This window comes from Mandrillus leucophaeus, unplaced genomic scaffold (assembly GCF_000951045.1).
Source record: "Mandrillus leucophaeus isolate KB7577 unplaced genomic scaffold, Mleu.le_1.0 Scaffold100, whole genome shotgun sequence".
In the NCBI taxonomy this organism is placed as follows: Eukaryota; Metazoa; Chordata; class Mammalia; order Primates; family Cercopithecidae; genus Mandrillus; species Mandrillus leucophaeus.
This window is the reverse complement of record NW_012098099.1, coordinates 399443-417176: the sequence shown is the minus strand read 5'-3', so window position 1 is coordinate 417176 and position 17734 is coordinate 399443. Positions and strand designations below refer to the sequence as shown.

General features: G+C 39.1%; 1 protein-coding gene across 2 annotated transcripts in view; it reads left to right on the top strand.

Annotated features, from left to right (window-relative positions):
- The window catches only part of RALA (v-ral simian leukemia viral oncogene homolog A (ras related)), an 85896-nt gene that overhangs the window by 28310 nt on the left and 39852 nt on the right, over nucleotides 1-17734 (top strand). The window contains exon 2 of one of the 2 annotated variants that reach the window (XM_011972685.1): nucleotides 13823-13887. The exons of the other annotated variant lie outside the window; for it this stretch is intronic. The gene's annotated coding sequence lies outside the window, so the exon portion shown is untranslated. The remainder of the gene's footprint in view (nucleotides 1-13822; nucleotides 13888-17734) is intronic. 2 annotated transcript variants of the gene reach the window in all.

Here is a 17734-nt window from a genome sequence, read left to right as displayed (position 1 = left end):
CTATTTGTGACAGTTTGATTATATTGGAGCCTAGCTACAAATATTTTAAATATTTTTCCTTTTTCACTAAACCTTTTTTTTTCTGATTACAAAAGTAACATTTGTGGTAGAAAACTGGAATACAGTTAAGCAAAAAGCCCTGGAAGTTAAACATTTTTCATATTCCCTTGTTCAGATTACTCTTAGTGGAATTTTATTTTGCTATCCAATCTTTTCATGTTTGTAGTAATACATATCTGTTCAAAATAAAGTTAATATGTAAATACTCTTTGTAAGCAGCTTTTATTTTCTGAACGTTTTCCAGTGTCGTTCAGTACTCAGTGTCATTTTAAAATGACTGTTTTATGGTTCATGGCTATCCATAATTCTTTTTTATTATGATGAATAATGTTACAATAAATATTCTTATCACTAATTTTCTATGCATAGTCATGACCCTGACAGCCATTGTCTCAGTCCATTTCCTGCTGCTAGAGCAAAGTACTGCAGACGGGGTAATTTGTTTTTTTAATTGCCCTTTTTTTTTTTTTTTTTTTTTTTTTAAGATGGAGTCTTCGCTCTGTCGCCCAGGCTGGAGTGCAGTAGCGCAGTCTCGGCTTACTGCAAGCTCCGCCTCCAGACTGGGTAATTTGTAAAGAACAGAAATTTCCTTCTTATATTATGGAGGCTGGGAGGTTTAAGATCAAAGTATCAGCAGGTTCAGTCTCTGGTTCCAAGATGGTCCCTTATTGCTGCATCCTCTAGGGAGGAGGAGGAATATGGTGTCCTCCTATGGCAGTACAGCAAGAGAGGTTGAAAGGCAAGGTGAAGGGTGATGAACCTGTCTTTTTATAAGGGCACCAATCCCACCCATGAGGGTGGGCCTCTTATGGCCTACTCAGCTCTTCAAGGTCCCACATCTTAATACTGTTAACAATGGCAGTTAAATTTCAACATGAGTTGGGACAAACATTCAAACTGGAATAGCCATTTCCCCCCCAATGTAAGTTCTTGCTAATAATTCACATACAAATTCACCAAAAGCAATAATTGTAAGTATAAGTTTTATAATATTTGTATTAGTTTTTAAACAGGACCATAGTAGGGCTTCTAGGATGAAGGTCCATTGGTTTTTTTGGGTTCTCAAGGATGACTAGGATATTCAAATCCTCAGTTAATTTGCAAAAATTGTTCAGTTGCTGTAATCAGATGTTACATAAACCTGTTGGAGTAGGTATAAGAATATAGCAATTCTAACATTCCTCAGACTCCTAAACTTCATAATACCTGTATAAGGTAAGAAGCAAGAAAAGTTTTACAGAGGTTTGCTACTTTGCTAGAGTGATTTCAGTAAACGACTATCCTATCAGAGGATTTGAATTTCTTTGTAGTCAAATCATGATGTAGTTGAATTAATTTTATTATTACTATTATTTGAGATAGAGTCTTGCTCTATTGCCCAGGCTGGAGTGCAGTGGTGTGATCTTGACTCATTGCCACCTCTGCCTCCCAGGTGCCAGCAATTCTCCCACCTCAGCTTCTCAAGTAGCTGGAATTACAGGCATGCACCACCATATGTGGCTAACTTTTTAGTACAGATGGGGTTTTGCCATGTTAGCCAGGCTTGTCTCAAACTATTATTATTGTTAGCCAGGCTGGTCTCAAACTATTATTGTTGTTAGCCAGTATGGTCTCAAGCTGTTATTATTTATTTATTTATTTATTTTTGAGATGGAGTCTCGCTCTGTCGCCCAGGCTGGAGTGCAGTGGTGTGATCTCGGCTCACTGCAACCTCCACCTCCCAGGTTAAAGTGATTTTCCTGCCTCAGCCTCCTGAGTAGCTGGGATTACAGGCATGTGCCACCATGCCTGGCTAATTTTGTGTTTTTAGTAGAGACAGGGTTTCACCATGTTGGTCAGGCTGGTCTCAAACTCCTGACCTCATCGTCTGCCCACATCAGCCTTCTGAAGTGCTGGGATTACAGGCGTGAGCTACCACACCCAGCCTATTATTATTATTTTTTGAGATAGGGTCTTGCTCTGTTGCCCAGGCTGAAGTGCAGTGGCACAGTCATGGCTCACTGCAGCCTTGACTACCTGGCTTAAGCCATCCTCCTACCTCAGCCTTCTGAGTAACTGAGACCACAGATGTGTGCCACCATGACTGGCCAATTTTTAAAACATTTTTAATAGAGATGAGACCTTGCTATGTTGCCCAGGCTGGTCTCGAACTCCTGAGCTCCTACAATCCTCCCACCTAGTTGTAATAATTTATTTAGAATAATTTATTTAGAATTTATCTATTTAGAATAATTATATAAAGTGTCACCTCAGCTCAGCAGAATTATCTCTCAAAATTCCGTTTTATTTTTTAGGACCTTTTTGAACATTAGTCTTGTAGTAGCTTATAGCTTCCAAGACCAGCGTTTAATTTTTGTGTAGTACATTGTACTTCCAGGTGATAAAACAGCGTTAAGTAAGGTTCCTATTCCTCCTGAGTGAATGTCTTAGAATTTTTCCAATACTGATTAACTGTTCTCTAAAATCATCTTCTCGAGTTTAGGGTTTTTTTCCATCTGAATATGTACTGAATATGTACTAGTTATTTTCACATACTGTGCTAGATGCTGAGATTACAGAACTGAAAAAGACAGTTCTCAGGTCCCAATAATTAATTTGGTGAGCAGCACTGATAGAAGTTGCATCCAGAGTACTATGGAACAGTGAAACAATTAGCCCATTGAAGGCTGGAGAGCAATTGGAAGGTGGAGGATACTGCACAGGGGGTTCTATTTGAACAACTTTCTTTACCTTTATGTACACAGTCACATCACCCTGGCAGGTAAAAATGTTTTAATTGAAAACATTTTTATTGAATTGTATGAATCAAGAACATAATTGCTTCTTTCACCATTGAATAATATGATATCAAATATGCATTAAATTGGTCTTCTTAGAAATAGCTAAAATATGTATTTATAGAATAAGAAATTTGAATTTAATCAGCTCAGTCTCCAATCCTCTTTCTTTATCTGTTGGAATTCTTTGATGGGGCTTACAGTTTATTCCAATTTTTAGAGTAATAAGTAATTGGAAAGATCTTGCTAGTGAGCCATAGCTGCCTCTTTTTGTCTTCTCCTCAGTAATTTTAGTTTTAAATTCTAAAAATTATCTCCCAGTCTGTGACTTATCCTTTCATTTTCTTAACCTTTAAAGACTGGAAGTTTTTTATTTTGATGTCCAGTTTATCAATTTGATAGATTTTGCATTTGACCTTCTATCTAAGAAATCATTGAATGCCTAACCCAAGGTCACGTGCCTAACTCTATGCTTTCTTCTAGAAGTTTTGTGGCTTTAGGTTTTACATTTAGAAACAATCCATTTTGAGTTATTTTTTTGTATATGGTATAATATATTAATCTAAATTTTGGTTTGTTTTTTTGAGACAGGATCTCGCTCTGTCACCACGGCTGGAGTGCAATGGTGTGATCATGGCTCACTGCAGCCTCGCTTTCCCAGGCTCAAGCAGTTCTCCCATCTCAGCCTCCCAAGCAGCTGGGGCTACAGGCGTATGCCACTATACCCAGCTAATTTGTTTTATTTTTTGTAGAGACTGTATCTGACTGTGTTGCCCAGGCTAGTCTTGAAGTCCTGAGCTCAAGCAATCCTCCTGCCTTGGCCTCCCAAAAATGCAGGATTACAGTCATGAACCACCACGCCCAGTCTCTAAATTCTTTTTTTGCCATTCTATTTTTGCATCTAATTGTTCTAGCATCATTGTTTAAAAAAAGTGATTCTTTACTGAATTGCCTTTTGCACCCTTGTCAGCAGATGCTGAAAACTACAAACTACTCAAATGTCCATCAACAGGTGAATGAATAAACAAATTGTAATATATCCATACCATGGAATACTACTCAGCAATAAAAGGAAATGAGCTATAGATACAAGCAACAGGGATAAATGTCAAAATTATGCTTACTGAAAGAAGTCAGATAAAACAGAGTACATATTGCATAATTCCTTTTATGTGAAACTGAAGAAAGTACTAACTAATCTATATGTACAGAAAGCAGATAGGTGTGAGGAGGGGAGATGGAGGGAAAGGAAGGAGAGGGATTACAGTTGAACAGACTTAAATATGTGCAGTTTATCATATGTTGTACCTCAATAAAGCTGTTCCAAATAAAATTCTGAAATGTATATAGTATAACATAGTGGTTAGATAAGCTTCTGATAACCAAGGTTTTTCTTTTCCCATTTCTTAATTTTTTTTTATACTGTAACTCCAGTTTATTTTTCCTCTTAAAAAGGCATGTAGATCTGAATATAGCATTTGGAAAATAATTGTGATTGTTGTAAACTCACTTCAAGTATATCTTCTGTTTCTTTGAGTTATGTCATGCCAATCCCTTCAGAGTCTATTAACCTTACTTAGTACCATTGTTTCACTTTACTTACTATAATTTAACCCAAACTTCCCCAGATTTTCCACAATTATTAATAGAAATTACAGAATACATCAGGATCAAGGCATATAAGGATTAAGGGGAGAGGAATAAAAAAAGAAATGAGCAGGGGCAGAATTAAGGAATTTAGATTTTCACCTATGAGCAATGTGGAGTCTGAAGAATTTTAAGTAAGTTGTGTCAAACTAATTTCACTTTTTATTGTGATCAGCTGAACTTACATAAAAAAGCTGGCAGTATTTATATAAGGGGCTTTGCATCAGTCTCTTTGGTGTTTTACTTAGTATATAGTTTTTTGTAGTGGCAGAGTCAAAACCCCTATTCTGATATCTTAAATTTATTCCCATGCCTTGTACATTATAGTTGCATCCTGTCAAGTGAACTGTAACTAGCAATTCAAAATTCAGAGTTATGTGAATTTTCTTGCTTCTCAGTATTTCTTGGGTTTATGAGATTGACAACTCTATTTAGGCCAAAGTATTTAGTCTACTGGAATTAAGCAAATACAGGTTTCATCTATTCATGTTTGCTATTTCTCAATTTAAAATCCTGTAGCATGTAAGAGCTTTAGTATTTTATTTGTCTTTCTTTCAGTCCTTTAGAGTTAAGACTCACTGATTTGGGATTAGTTATGACTCTCTAATGAGGCTACTACTGATTTTTGATAGGAACACGAACCCAGGAAAGAAAAAAAAGGTAATTTATGAACTGTAGCCAATTATCTGGCAACCAGAATGCCTTGTTGTTAAGAGTCTATTGTAACAAGTCTCTTTGTCTTCATGCAGCATCTGTTACTGTGCAACAAGACCATGTTTTTGAACACCTAGCATAACCTGAAACTGTTAGGTTATATTGTGGCTAATCCTGAAGGAAGTTAGTTAAAGTCTGGCTCATGTATTTAAACTCAGTCCTCCAGTATGACAGATTGGTGAATGTGGAAGTGAGTACCAGTTACTAAGTAAAACAAACATGCTCAGCCCATCTCTTGATCTGGACCCTGAATTTTGGGATAAAGTGAAGGGATGAGAGTAAGGGATGCTTTGCTTCGAAAGTCATTTGGGAGTTTCCAGTGATGTCACATCTGACTGCACTGGCATGGATATATAGAATCTCTTGGATCATACCATCCTGGCTCAGTTCCAGTTTGTTTGTTTTGTTTTGTTTTCTTGGGATGGACTCTTGCTCGGTCACCCAGGCTGGAGTGCAGTGGCGCAACCTCGACTCACTGCAACCTCCATCTCCCAAGTTTAAGCGATTCTCCCGTTCAGTCTCCCAAGTAGCTGAGATTACAGGCACCTGCCATCATGCCCAGCTAATTTTTGTATTTTTGTAGTGACAGAGTATCACCATGTTGGTGGAGCTGGTCTGGAACTCCTGACCTCAGGTGATCTGCCCACCTCGGCCTCCCAGAGTGCTGGGATTATAGGCATGAGCCACCATGCCCAGCCCAGTTCAGTTTTAACTCCACTACAACTCTCTGGAACTTCATGCCAGTGATGTAACTCTTGTTGAACCCTTATTTCCTTATATAAAAAATGGAGGGTTTGAATTGTTTTAAGGCTTCCTTCTGTGATTCTTTAGTTTAATTATATTTACTTTTAAAAACTGTTCAGTGAAACTTCTAGGTAAACATAAAAGCAACTTGTTAAAAAATCATATCAAATTGTAAAATGGAAAGAAACAGACTAGTATACTGAAGTATTAGAGACGGTCCCGGGAAAGCCTTACTTTCTGTGGGGTCTGGACCTTCTAAACATTATCTTTTTAGTCATTAACCTGTCCTCTATATTAGTTGAGGCCTGTAAGCCTTAAGTGATAATGAAATGCAGCCAGACATGGTGGCTGACACCTGTAATCCCAGCGCTTTGGAAGGCTGGGGCAGGAGGATTGCTTGAGCCTAGGAGTTAAAGATCAGCCTGGGCAACATAGCAAGAGCCTATCTCCACAAAAAAAGAAAAAAAATTTGATAGTGAAATGCTACAATTCTGTTTCCAACCACTAGTTTGAATGTAGGTGCATGTGTTTACTATTTCAATTTTAAATATGATTGTCTTTTAATGATAGTTTTAAAAGATTGGAGGTTTGCTTGTGCATGGGCCTGATGCCCAGCCTGTGTGATACTAGTTCATTCCTGATGAGCCGTGACTGTACCCACTAAGCCCCATAAACAGAGGGTACTCTTCCCCCTACTTCTCTTTCTGTGAGTTAAGAGTATTAACAGCACATGCATTCTTGTCCGTATTCTTGATGTTAGACATGTTGGAAATGACTGAGGAGCGTCGTCCCTTTCTTGAGCACACAGACAGTTGCTAAATGCAGGCCTTGTCTTAAATTAGTGTTCTCTGGTGTCTTCTATTACCTTCTCACTCCATCATTAACCCCAGTGGTCTTCATTCCAGGCATAACAGTGGTTTGCACTGTGGCATCCATGACTTTGCTCCTTTTCTCCTTCAGCCACCTCTCCAACCCTCTCACCTCCCCATACAAAGTCAAGGTATATTTTTGCCCATTTCTTGCCTAGTGTTATCAATACTTTGAACAACTAGTATAAAGAAGTTAGTAAAGCACGCCTGGTACAAAGTAGTATGTTCAGTCTGTTGGGTATTTTTATCCCCCAGCCACTTTCTATTAGATAAACCATATGAAACTGCTGTTTTTGTATGTATATATATAATGTTTGCAGTTTCATATGGTTTCACTTTGTAAATATACACCGTGATGATTTTTCACCAGAGATATAAACTACAGTTATCTAGGCAGTTCAAAATATATATACACACACACTATCTGCATCCTTGACCAGTGAGTTAGGATCTTCATGGATGGGTCTAGGGTAAATGCATTTTTTAAAAAGCTGATTCTGAGTCATACTCCTTGTTAAAAACACCTGTAAGCGAATCTTCCCTTTAGGGTGTTTTTAATTTTTTTAATTTTATTTTTTTTTTAGAGATGGAGTCTTACTATGTTGCCCAGATTGGCCTCAGAATCCTGGGATCAAGCAATCCTCCCACCCTAGCCTCCTGAGTAGCTGGAACTACAGGCATGCGCCACCGCACCTGCCTCAAGCAGACTTTGCATGCAGATGCATTTTTGGTGCAATCAGTTGTCTGATATGAACTGAAACATTAAGTCTATGACTTCATAAATTAGTATTATTTAAAATTTTAAGATATGGACTGGGTGTGATGGCTCATAACTGTAATCCCTGCACTTTGGGAGGTCGAGGCAGGCAGATCACTTGAGCCCAGAAGTTCTAGACCAACCTGGGGCAAAATGGCAGAACCCCTCTAGGAAAAAACACAACAAAAAAATTAGCCGGGTGTGATGGTGCTGCTGTGGTGGGGATGAAAAGGGCTGAGGCAGGAGGCTCACTTGACCCCAGGAGGTCAAGGCTGCAGTGAGCTGAGATCACATCGCACCACTACCCCCAGCCTGGGCAAGGGAGAGAGACTCTGTCTCAAAACAATAAATTTAAAAAAAATATGATCAAATCTTACATTTAGATTTTTCAGTACTCAATCTTAGGAAGAAAAATATAAGTGCTACGAGATGTTTTATGATTTTCAGGGAATTGTCAAGTCTTTTTTTTTCCTAGTTTGTAACTTCACATTATGTTTTGTATAACTTCAACTTAAGATTTTGTACTTTTCAAGTATGCTTTTGTCTTTCATGAAAAAGAGAGTTAACAGTAGTGAGCAGGCTGTAGTTGGTTATCAACTTAATCATGACTCACAATGCAGCTTACCTACATGATTCATAATTTTACTGTAGCCGAGAGAAAATGGAGTTTCTTTGAACAGCATCTGTCTCCCTTCACTGATGGTAATTTGTGTGTTATGCCATTATTATTAATCACTGCTTTTGGAATCTCTGGGTAAGTAGGCTCTAAATAAGCCCAAAATTATGAGCAAAAGTTGTCTCTTAATTCATTGGCCACTGCAGAGAGGAGTACTAAAACCCAGAAAAGAGTTCTGAGCTTCCTTCTACCTCTCCCTAGCGTGTTCTCTCTAATTTTGCATTCCTTAAAAATGAGTTGGGCTTGCTTTAGTGGCATGTATATTTTTAAAAAATACAGATAAGTTTAGTGTGGCTCCTTTATAAAAATGACTCTCAAAAAACAATAATAAAAGGAACATGCTGTCCAAGGGGGCTATGCACAGCTCTGGGCCCTTGGATGCCTGTGACTGAGAGTCTGAACCTGGTCTGCCCATGGCCCCCTCTTTAAAAAAAAAATTTTTTTTAATTAAAAACAATTTAAGGCCAGACGCAGTGGCATGACTGTAATCCCAGCACTTTGGGAGGCCCAGGTGGGAGGATCACAAAGTCAGGAGTTCAAGACCAGCCTGGCCAATATGGTGAAACCCCATCTCTACTTAAAAAGTACAAAAATTAGCCTGGTGTGGTGGCATGCACCTGTAGTCCCAGCTCCTTGGGAGGCTGAGGCAGGAGAATTGCTTGAACCTAGGAGGCAGAGGTTGCAGTGAGCCAAGATCACACCACTGAACTCCAGCTGGGGCGACCAAGACTCCATCTCAAAAAAAAAAAAAATCGTAAAATGACTCCTACTTGTGATCCATTTCTTTAGAAATACATAACACTTATAAGAGGCAGTCTCTAGTGCTTAACTCAGAAGAATTTTTATCAGGAAGAAATATTGAATTTTATTCAATGCTTATTTCTTTTCTCTCTCTTTGTTTTTAAATGGATTTGCCTTCTCTGCATCACTTTTTCTTTTCACTTGCATTGATTATATTGATTTTCTCACTGGGCCTATTCATGTGATTGTATTTTCATGCTTGCTATTAATCTAATATTGCATTTTTGGAATACAGTTGACCCTTGAACAACACAGGTTTGAACCACAATGGTTTACTTATGGAGATTTTTTCAATAAATATATTGGAAATTTTTTTACAGATTTACAACAATTTGAAAAAACTTGCAGTTGAGCTGTATAACCTAGAAATATTGAAAACAAGATAGGTATATCATGAATGCATTAAATATATGCAGATACTAGTTTATTATTTACTATCATATAATGTACACAAGTCTTATAAAAAGTTAAAATTTATCAAAATACATGCATATTATATTAGTCTGTTTTCATGCTGCTGACATGAAAGACATACCCAAGAGTGGGTAATTTATAAAGAAAAAGAGGTTTAATTGACTCACACTTTTCCTGTGGCTGGAGAGACTTCACAATCATGGTGGAAGGTGAAAGGCCTGTCTTACATGGTGGCAGACAAGAGAATGAGAGAGCCAAGCTAAAAGGTAAACTCCTTATAAAACAATCAGATCTCATGAGATTTATTCACTACCAAAAGAATAGTATGGGGGAAACTGCCCCCATGATTCAGTTGTCTCCCAATAGGTCCCTACCTCAACATGTGGGAATCATGGGAGCTACAATTCAAGTTGAGATTTGGGTAGGGATACAACCAAACCGTATCATTCTGCCCCAGCCCCTCCCAAATCTCATGTCCTCACATTTCAAAACCAATAATGCCTTCCCAACAGTCCCCCAAAGTCTTAACTCATTTCAGCATTAATTCAAAAGTCCACAGTTAAAAATCACATCTAGACAAGGCAAGTCCCTTATGCCTATGAGTCTGTAAAATCAAAAGCAAGTTAGTTACTTCCTAGATACAATGGGGGTGCAGGCATTGGGTAAATGCACCCATTCCAAATGGGAGAAATTGGCCAAAACAAAAGGGCCAGAGGCCCTATGCAAGTCCAAAATCCAGCAGGGCAGTCAAATCCAAGTTCCAAAATGATGTCCTTTGACTCCATGTCTCACATCCAGGTCACTCTGATGCAAGAAGTGGGTTCCCATGGTCTTGGGCAGCTCTGCCTCTGTGGCTTTGCCAGGTACAGCCTCCCTCCTGGCTGCTTTCGTGAACTGATGTTGAGTGTGACTTTTCCAGGCTCACGGTGCAAGCTGTCAGTGGATTTACCATTCTAGGGTCTGGAGGACAGTGGCCCTCTTCTCTCAGCTCCAGTAGACAGTGCCCCAGTGGGGACTTTGTGGGGGTGCTTCAACCCCACATTTCCCTTCTGCACAGCCTTAGCAGAAGTTCTCCATGAGGGCCCTGCCCCTGCCTGGACATCCAGGCATTTCCATACATTCTCTGAAATCTATGCAGAGGTTCCCAAACCTCAGTTCTTGACTTCTTTGCACTCGCAGGCTCAATACCACGTGGAAGCAGCTGCCAAGTCTTGGGGTTTGTACCCTCTGAAACCACAACCTGACCTGTGCCCTGGCCCCTTTTAGCCTTAGCTGGAGTGACTGGGAGGTAGGGCACCAAGTCCCTAGGCTGCACACAGCAGGGAGGCCCTGAGCCCAGCTCAGGAAACCATTTTTTCCTCCTAGGCCTCAGGCCTGTGATGGGAGGGGCTGCCGCAAAGATCTCTGACATGCCCTGGAGACATTTTCCCCATTGTCTTGGTGATTGACATTCCCGCTGGGCTCATCATTACTTATGCAGATTTGTATAGCCAGCTTGAATTTCTCCTCGGAAAGCTGGCTTGTTTTTCCTATTGCATTGTCAGGCTGCAAATTTGTCAAACTTCTATGCTCTGTTTCCCTTTTAAAACTGAATGCTTTTAACAGCACTGAAGTCACCTTTTCAGTGCTTTGCTACTTAGAAACTTCTTCCACCAGATGCCCTAAATCATCTCCCTCAAGTTCAGAGTTCCACAGATCTCTAGTTCAGGGGCAAAATTCTGTCAGTCTCTTTGCTAAAACATAGCAAGAGTCACCTTTACTCCAATTCCCAACAAGTTCCTCATCTACATCTGAGACCACCTTAGCCTGGATTTCATTGTCTATATCATTATCAGCATTTCAGTCCAAGCCATTCAAGTCTCTAGGAAATTCCAGACTTTCCCACATTTTCCTGTCTTCTTTGGAGCCCTCCAGACTGTTCCAATCTCTGTCCATTACCCAGTTCCAAGTTTGCTTCCACATTTTTGGATCTTTATAATAGCACCTCGCTCTACCAGTACCAGTTTCCTGTATTGGTCTGTTTTCGTGCTGCTGATAAAGACACACCCTAGACTGGGTAATTTATAAAGAAAAGGAGGTTTAACAGACTCACAGTTTCCTGGGGCTGGAAAGGCCTCACAATCATGGCAGACGGCGAAAGGCACATCTTACATGGTGGCAGATGAGAGAGAGAAAGAGCCAAGCTAAGTGAGACTTATTCACTACCATGAGAATAGTGTGGGGGAACCACCCCCATGATTCAGTTGTCTCCCCCGAGTCCCTCTCACAACATGTAGGAATCATAGGAGCTACAGTTCAAGATGAGATTTGGGTGGGGACACATCCAAATCATATCCCATACAAACACAACTATATGTGGCGCCATTTGCAGTCAAGAGAAATGTAAACCAATGTAAAGATTCAGTATTAAATTATAACTGCATGAAATTAACTGTAGTACATATGATACTACTGTAATAATTTTATAACTACCTCCTGTTGCTATTGGTGAGCTCAAGTGTTGCAGATATCTGCTTCAAATGCCATGTGACACTGATTATCTCTGTGTGAGCAGTTCATCTCTCCAGTAAATGTAGTGTTTGTACAACACTGCAAACTTTGAATAACACCATGGGACCCATAGGAAATGTTACTAGTGATGCTGGAAGTGCTCCCAAGAAGCAGAGAAGAGTCAACATTACAAGAAAAAAGTTTAATTGCCTGATAATGTAACATAGATTGAGCTGTGATTGTCCATCATTTCAAGATGAATGAATCCAGAGTAAGGGACATTGTAAAAAAAAGAAAAGAAAATATATGAAGCCTTCACTGTAGTTACAGGAGCAGGCACAAAAACTTTGCATTTGTTGCAAAATACCTTTTTATCATATTGAAAATTCAGTTTTTATGAGGGTGCAGGGTTGCTATAAGAAAGGCATACCTTTCCAACCAATCTGTCGCTGCATCTAAGGAAAAAAAGCTGTACCTGTAGACTCTAATGTGATTCCAGAAAAAACAAAGTCATTATATGACAACTTAAAGCAAAAGGAAGGTGAAGGATCTAAAGCTGGAGAATTTAATGCCAGCAAAGGATGGTTTGATAATTTTAGAAAGAGGTTTGGCTTTTTAAATGTCAAGATAACATGAGAAGCAGCATCTGCCAACCAAGAGGCAGCAGATGAATTCCCAGAAGCCATTAAAAAAACATTGAGGAGAAAGGATATCTGCTTGAACAGATTTTTAATGCAGACAAAATTGCCCTATTCTGGAAAAAATTTTAAAAGCCACAAGGTACTTCTGTTAGTAAGGAAGAAAAGCAAGCACCAGGATTTAAGGCAGGAAGGAATAGGTTAACTACCATTTTGTGCAAGTGCAGTCGGGTTTATGATCAGGGCCGCCCTTATCTGTAAAGCTGCTAATCCTCAAGTCTTAAAGAGATAAACAGCAGCTGCCAGTCTTTAGGTTGTTGTACAACAAGAAGTCATGGACAAGAACCCTTTTTCTGGATTGCTTTCATCAGTGCTTTCTGAAGTCAGAAAGTATCTTGCCAGTAAAGTATTGGTTTTTAAAGTTCTTTTGATATTGGATAATGCCCCTGGCCACTCCAAACCCTATGAGGTCAAAACTGAAGGCATTGAAGTGGTCTACTTGCCACCAAACACAACATCTGTAATTTAACTTCTAGATTGGGGGTTGTAAGGACCTGGAAGGCTCATTATACACAGCACTCTGTGGAAAGGATGTCAGTGCTATGGAGGACCCCAATAGAAGGAACATCATGAAAGCCTAGAAGGCTTACACTATTGAATATGCCATCATTGTTACAGAAAAAACTGTGAAAGCTATTAATCCCCAAACAATAAATTCCTGCTGGAGAAAACTGTGTCCAAATATTGTGTATGACTTCACAAGATTTATGACATAGCCAATCAAGGAAATCTTGAAAGAGTTTGTGGATGTACCAAAAAAAAAAAAAAAGGGTCGAGGGGGCACAAAAATCTGCTTGATAGAGATCAGTGCGTCTGAACTGGTGCCAGGTAATGAGAAAGGAGTCCTGGAAGAAGCAAACCCATAAAAGGAAATGACGTTAGATAATCTAGCAGAAGGATTCTTATTATTCAAGACTGCTTTTGACTTCATTTACAACATAGACTCTTTCATGATACAAGCACTAAAACTAAAGCAAATGGCGGAAGAAGGATTGGTACCATATAGAAACATTTTTAGAAAAATGAAAGAGCAAAAAAGTCTAATTATGGTGCATTTCTTTAGCTACATTGAGTGTGCCTGCTTTTTCTGCCTCCCTTCCACCTCCTCCACCTCTTTTTCCTCTGCTACCCCTGAGACAGCGGGACCAATCCTTCCTCTTCCTCCTCCTCTTCAGCCTACTCAACATGAAAATGATGAGAATGAAGACCTGTATGATGATCCGCTTTCACTTAATGACTAGTAAGTGTATTTTTCCTTCCTTACAATTTTTAACATTATCTTTTTTCTAGCTTACTTTATTGTAAGAATACAGTATATAATACATATAACATGTGTTAATCGACTATTATGTTATTGGCAAGGCTTCCAGTCAAGTAGGCATTTGTAGTTAAGTTTTGGAGGAGTCAAAAGTTGGATTTTCGACTGCACACAGTGAGGTTGGGGGAGTTGGTTCAGTACCCCAATCCCTGTGTTGTCCAAGGGTCGACTGTATAACACACTGTGCTGTAATGGATTATTTGTGTGCTGAGAGGTAAATTTCAGGTGTTGGTATTTTGTGGAATTTCTCTGTTCATAAATGAGATTGCAATGTAGTTTTTTTGGTGTAATTATTGCTATTTTGTACCACTGACCTTATAAAATGATTTGGGTAGCTTTTCTGTGCCACCCGTGAGAATTATCTTTTTATGTTTAAAAGAAATTGCCTCTAACCTTTGTATAAGGTCATTCTTACTAGTTTCTTCCATAGTGGTAATAAAGTTTAGATGGCTTAGGATGTGAATTTTTTTTTTTTTTTATCCTGGCTTCACATCAATAGTGTATCCTAGGGCATATTTTTAAAGCTTGATATGGCTCAATTTTCTCACCTATAAGATGTGAATGATAGGTCTAAAGTTGTTTTGAGGGTTTCATGAGATAATTAAGTACGTAGTTGAAAAAGTGTCTGATACAGAATAAGCACTCAATAAATAGGAAGATTATTTACTTTTCCCCAAGATTTCCCCAAGATTTTTGTCCTATCCAGGTATTTGGATTTTTTAATCTCCCTTTTTTCCCTTTCTTTTTCCTGCTTTCCCTGGAATTTTCCTCTTAGCTTCCTGAACTTTGTGACTGGTTGACTACTTTGTGTAAGATAGTCCTAGAAGACAGTAAAAATTCAAAAAAATGTATACTCGGTGTCAGGGCCACAAAGGTGACATTTTGTTACTTTACTCTCTAGTTGTATGTAATGAATATATGTTACTTTTATAGTCATGAAAAAACACTGAGGATAGGAGGAGCTCAGGTCCCACCCGTGCCTGTGTGTGTTGGGAGGTGATGAACACAAGTGGTAGGATTAGGCGTATTCAGCAGCATTCAAGATCACCCGTGGAAGTAAGCCTGTGCTGAACAGATTTGTGTTGGAGAATGTAACTGATAGTACTCAGCTGTCATTAAACATAATTTCAGGTAATATATTTTTATATTCAGTGCCAGAGGGGTTCTTTAAATTTAAAAAGTGACATTCGCAAAGCCTTACTTTTATAGGAAGGATCTTGCAGTGCATACTAAGAGGTTAACCTGACTGGATGGATGTGGGGTGCCACATATAGCAAGTGAGAATTTAAAAGATTACTAGTTTATATTTTCTTTCTTTCTTTTTAACTGGTCCCTGTTACTCCGTAAAAAGAATTGGCTATTCACCCACAGTTCCACAGAGTAAGAATTCAGCAGGTGGTCTGTAAAAGAGCTGTAGTAAAGGTTAATTGGCACAAAGGGAATCTTTGTTGCTGTAGAGACAGTCTTTACATTCCTGGTGTGTAAAAATAATGTCAGTGTTTAATTTTCAAGGCTTTGACCGATCAATACATCTTCTTAAAAATTTTGAGTTTTAGCCAACTTGTCCCAGTGTTGTGAAGAAAGAAACATTTTTGGGGAAAACAATCACTTCATCCCTCCTCTGTAGCAGTTGAGACCATTAGCTTTCCTTTCTCTTCTCTCCCATTTGTGCCTCACTCCCAGTCTTTGATGCCGAGTATTGCCCCATCTTAAACTTTTGTGTTTATTTATGATTCTTTGGTCATCCATATGAGGACACTGATTTGCTCTTGAAGTTGGTACTGAAAAATAGTATTCTTTAAAATTTAGGCTAATTTTAATTGAATGTCTTGGAATTTTTTTATATAGTGTCTAAATTTGAAATATTTTGGGGTTCCAAATCATGTCACCTCAGGATTTTAACTCAAGTTCATAGTAGTGAAAGCCAGTAGACTAAATATATGTGTCTACCTCCTCTTATCCCCAACTCTCTGTGAAAAGACAGGAAAAAGAATTTACAGACAGAAATGTGTAATTCTGTCATAGCACTGAGAATGGGAACAGATGGAGTGACCATCAGCAAAGCAGAGACTTTCTAGGTTGTAGAAGACAGAAAACAGATGGTGCTGATGGATGAAGCAGGGCGAAAGAAGGGCTACCCAGCATCCCCATGAGGGAGGCCTGCAAGGGAAATCTATTCTTCCCCACTGAGTCCTGAAGAGACTTTAAGCAATGAGTCAGTAGGAACAGAGGGCAGAAGAGATGATAGGACATGCTATTAATTAAAGGAATATACATGAAAAGCTAGCTTGATATCCTGCCCACACACCCAGCCCATACAAAGATCGCAGCAACATCTGTTCCATGCTAATTTTGGAAATCTACTTCGAAAAACATTTCTTTTTGAACTCACAGCCTGGGAGGACTAGGAGTTCTAACGAACATGTTAGCAACCCAGGGTAAACTCTCTTTTTTTGATATTTGGAGAAGGAGCCAATTTGTCAACCTGTTTCTTGCCCATGAACCTAAAGTGAAACTTTAAAATACTCCATGAATTTAAAGCCTCTTCCTGATCTGTTGTGAGAAACAGGTCTACCCAACAACAGAGGAAACTTACTATAGTGGACTGGGAGAGCAAGATAGAAGAAAGTCTAGCCAGTGGTGACATGAAATTACACAAAATGTGATACGAGATATTATTACCAGATGAGTAAAGGATAAGAACTAGCAATTCACAAAATAAATGTTACATAGAAAAAATATTCACCCTCTTTAAGAAATCAGAGATGTAATTAGAAATAACAATGAGATATTTTTCACAGTATACAAGTAGCAGGTTTTGTAAAAGAATACTCAATGCCAGTAGGGATACTAACAATACTAGCATAGTTACATGTGCTAGAATATAGCACTTTAAGAAAGCAGTTGGACAATGTGCATGATAAACCTTAAACAGTTTGTTAATTTTCCATTTCTTAGATTCTGTCTCATGGAAAGTACTTTAAATGTAGAAATAGATGGTCATCCATTATAATTTTGAAGAATTCAAAACAGCTCTTATATTATGGTATATGGTAAGTAAATTGCTTTGTGTCCACAGGATGATATGTTACATAGCCATTAAAAATTACAGCTATGAAGTCAGTAAAACAACATAAGGCTGGGTGTGGTGACTCATGCCTATAACCCCAGCGCTTTGGGAGGCTGAGGTGGGCGGATCACCTGAGGTCAGGAGTTTGAGACCAGCTTGACCAACATGGAGAAACCCTGTCTCTACTAAAAATACAAAAATTAACTGGGCATGGTGGCGCATGCCTGTAATCCCAGCTACTCGGGAGGCTGAGGCAGGAGAATTGCTTGAACCCAGGAGGCAGAGATTGCGGTGAGCCGAGATCGCACCATTGCACTCCAGCCTGAGCAACAAGAGCGAAATTCCATCTCAAAAAGTAAAAAGGAAAGGCCGGGTGCAGTGGCTAACGCCTGTAATCCTAGCACTTTGGGAGGCCAAGGCGGGCAGATCATGAGGTCAAGAGATTGAGACCATCCAGGCCGACACGGTGAAACCCCATCTCTACTAAAAATACAAAAATTATCTGGGCATGGTGGTGCTCGCCTATAATCCCAGCTACTCGGAGGCTGAGGCAGGAGAATTTCTTGAACCTGGGAGGCAGAGGTTGCAGTGAGCCAAGATCGCACCATTGCACTTCAGCCTAGTGACAGAGCAAGACTCTGTCTAAAAAAAAAATAATTAATTAATTAATAAAATAAAAATACAAGTGTGACGTAAGTG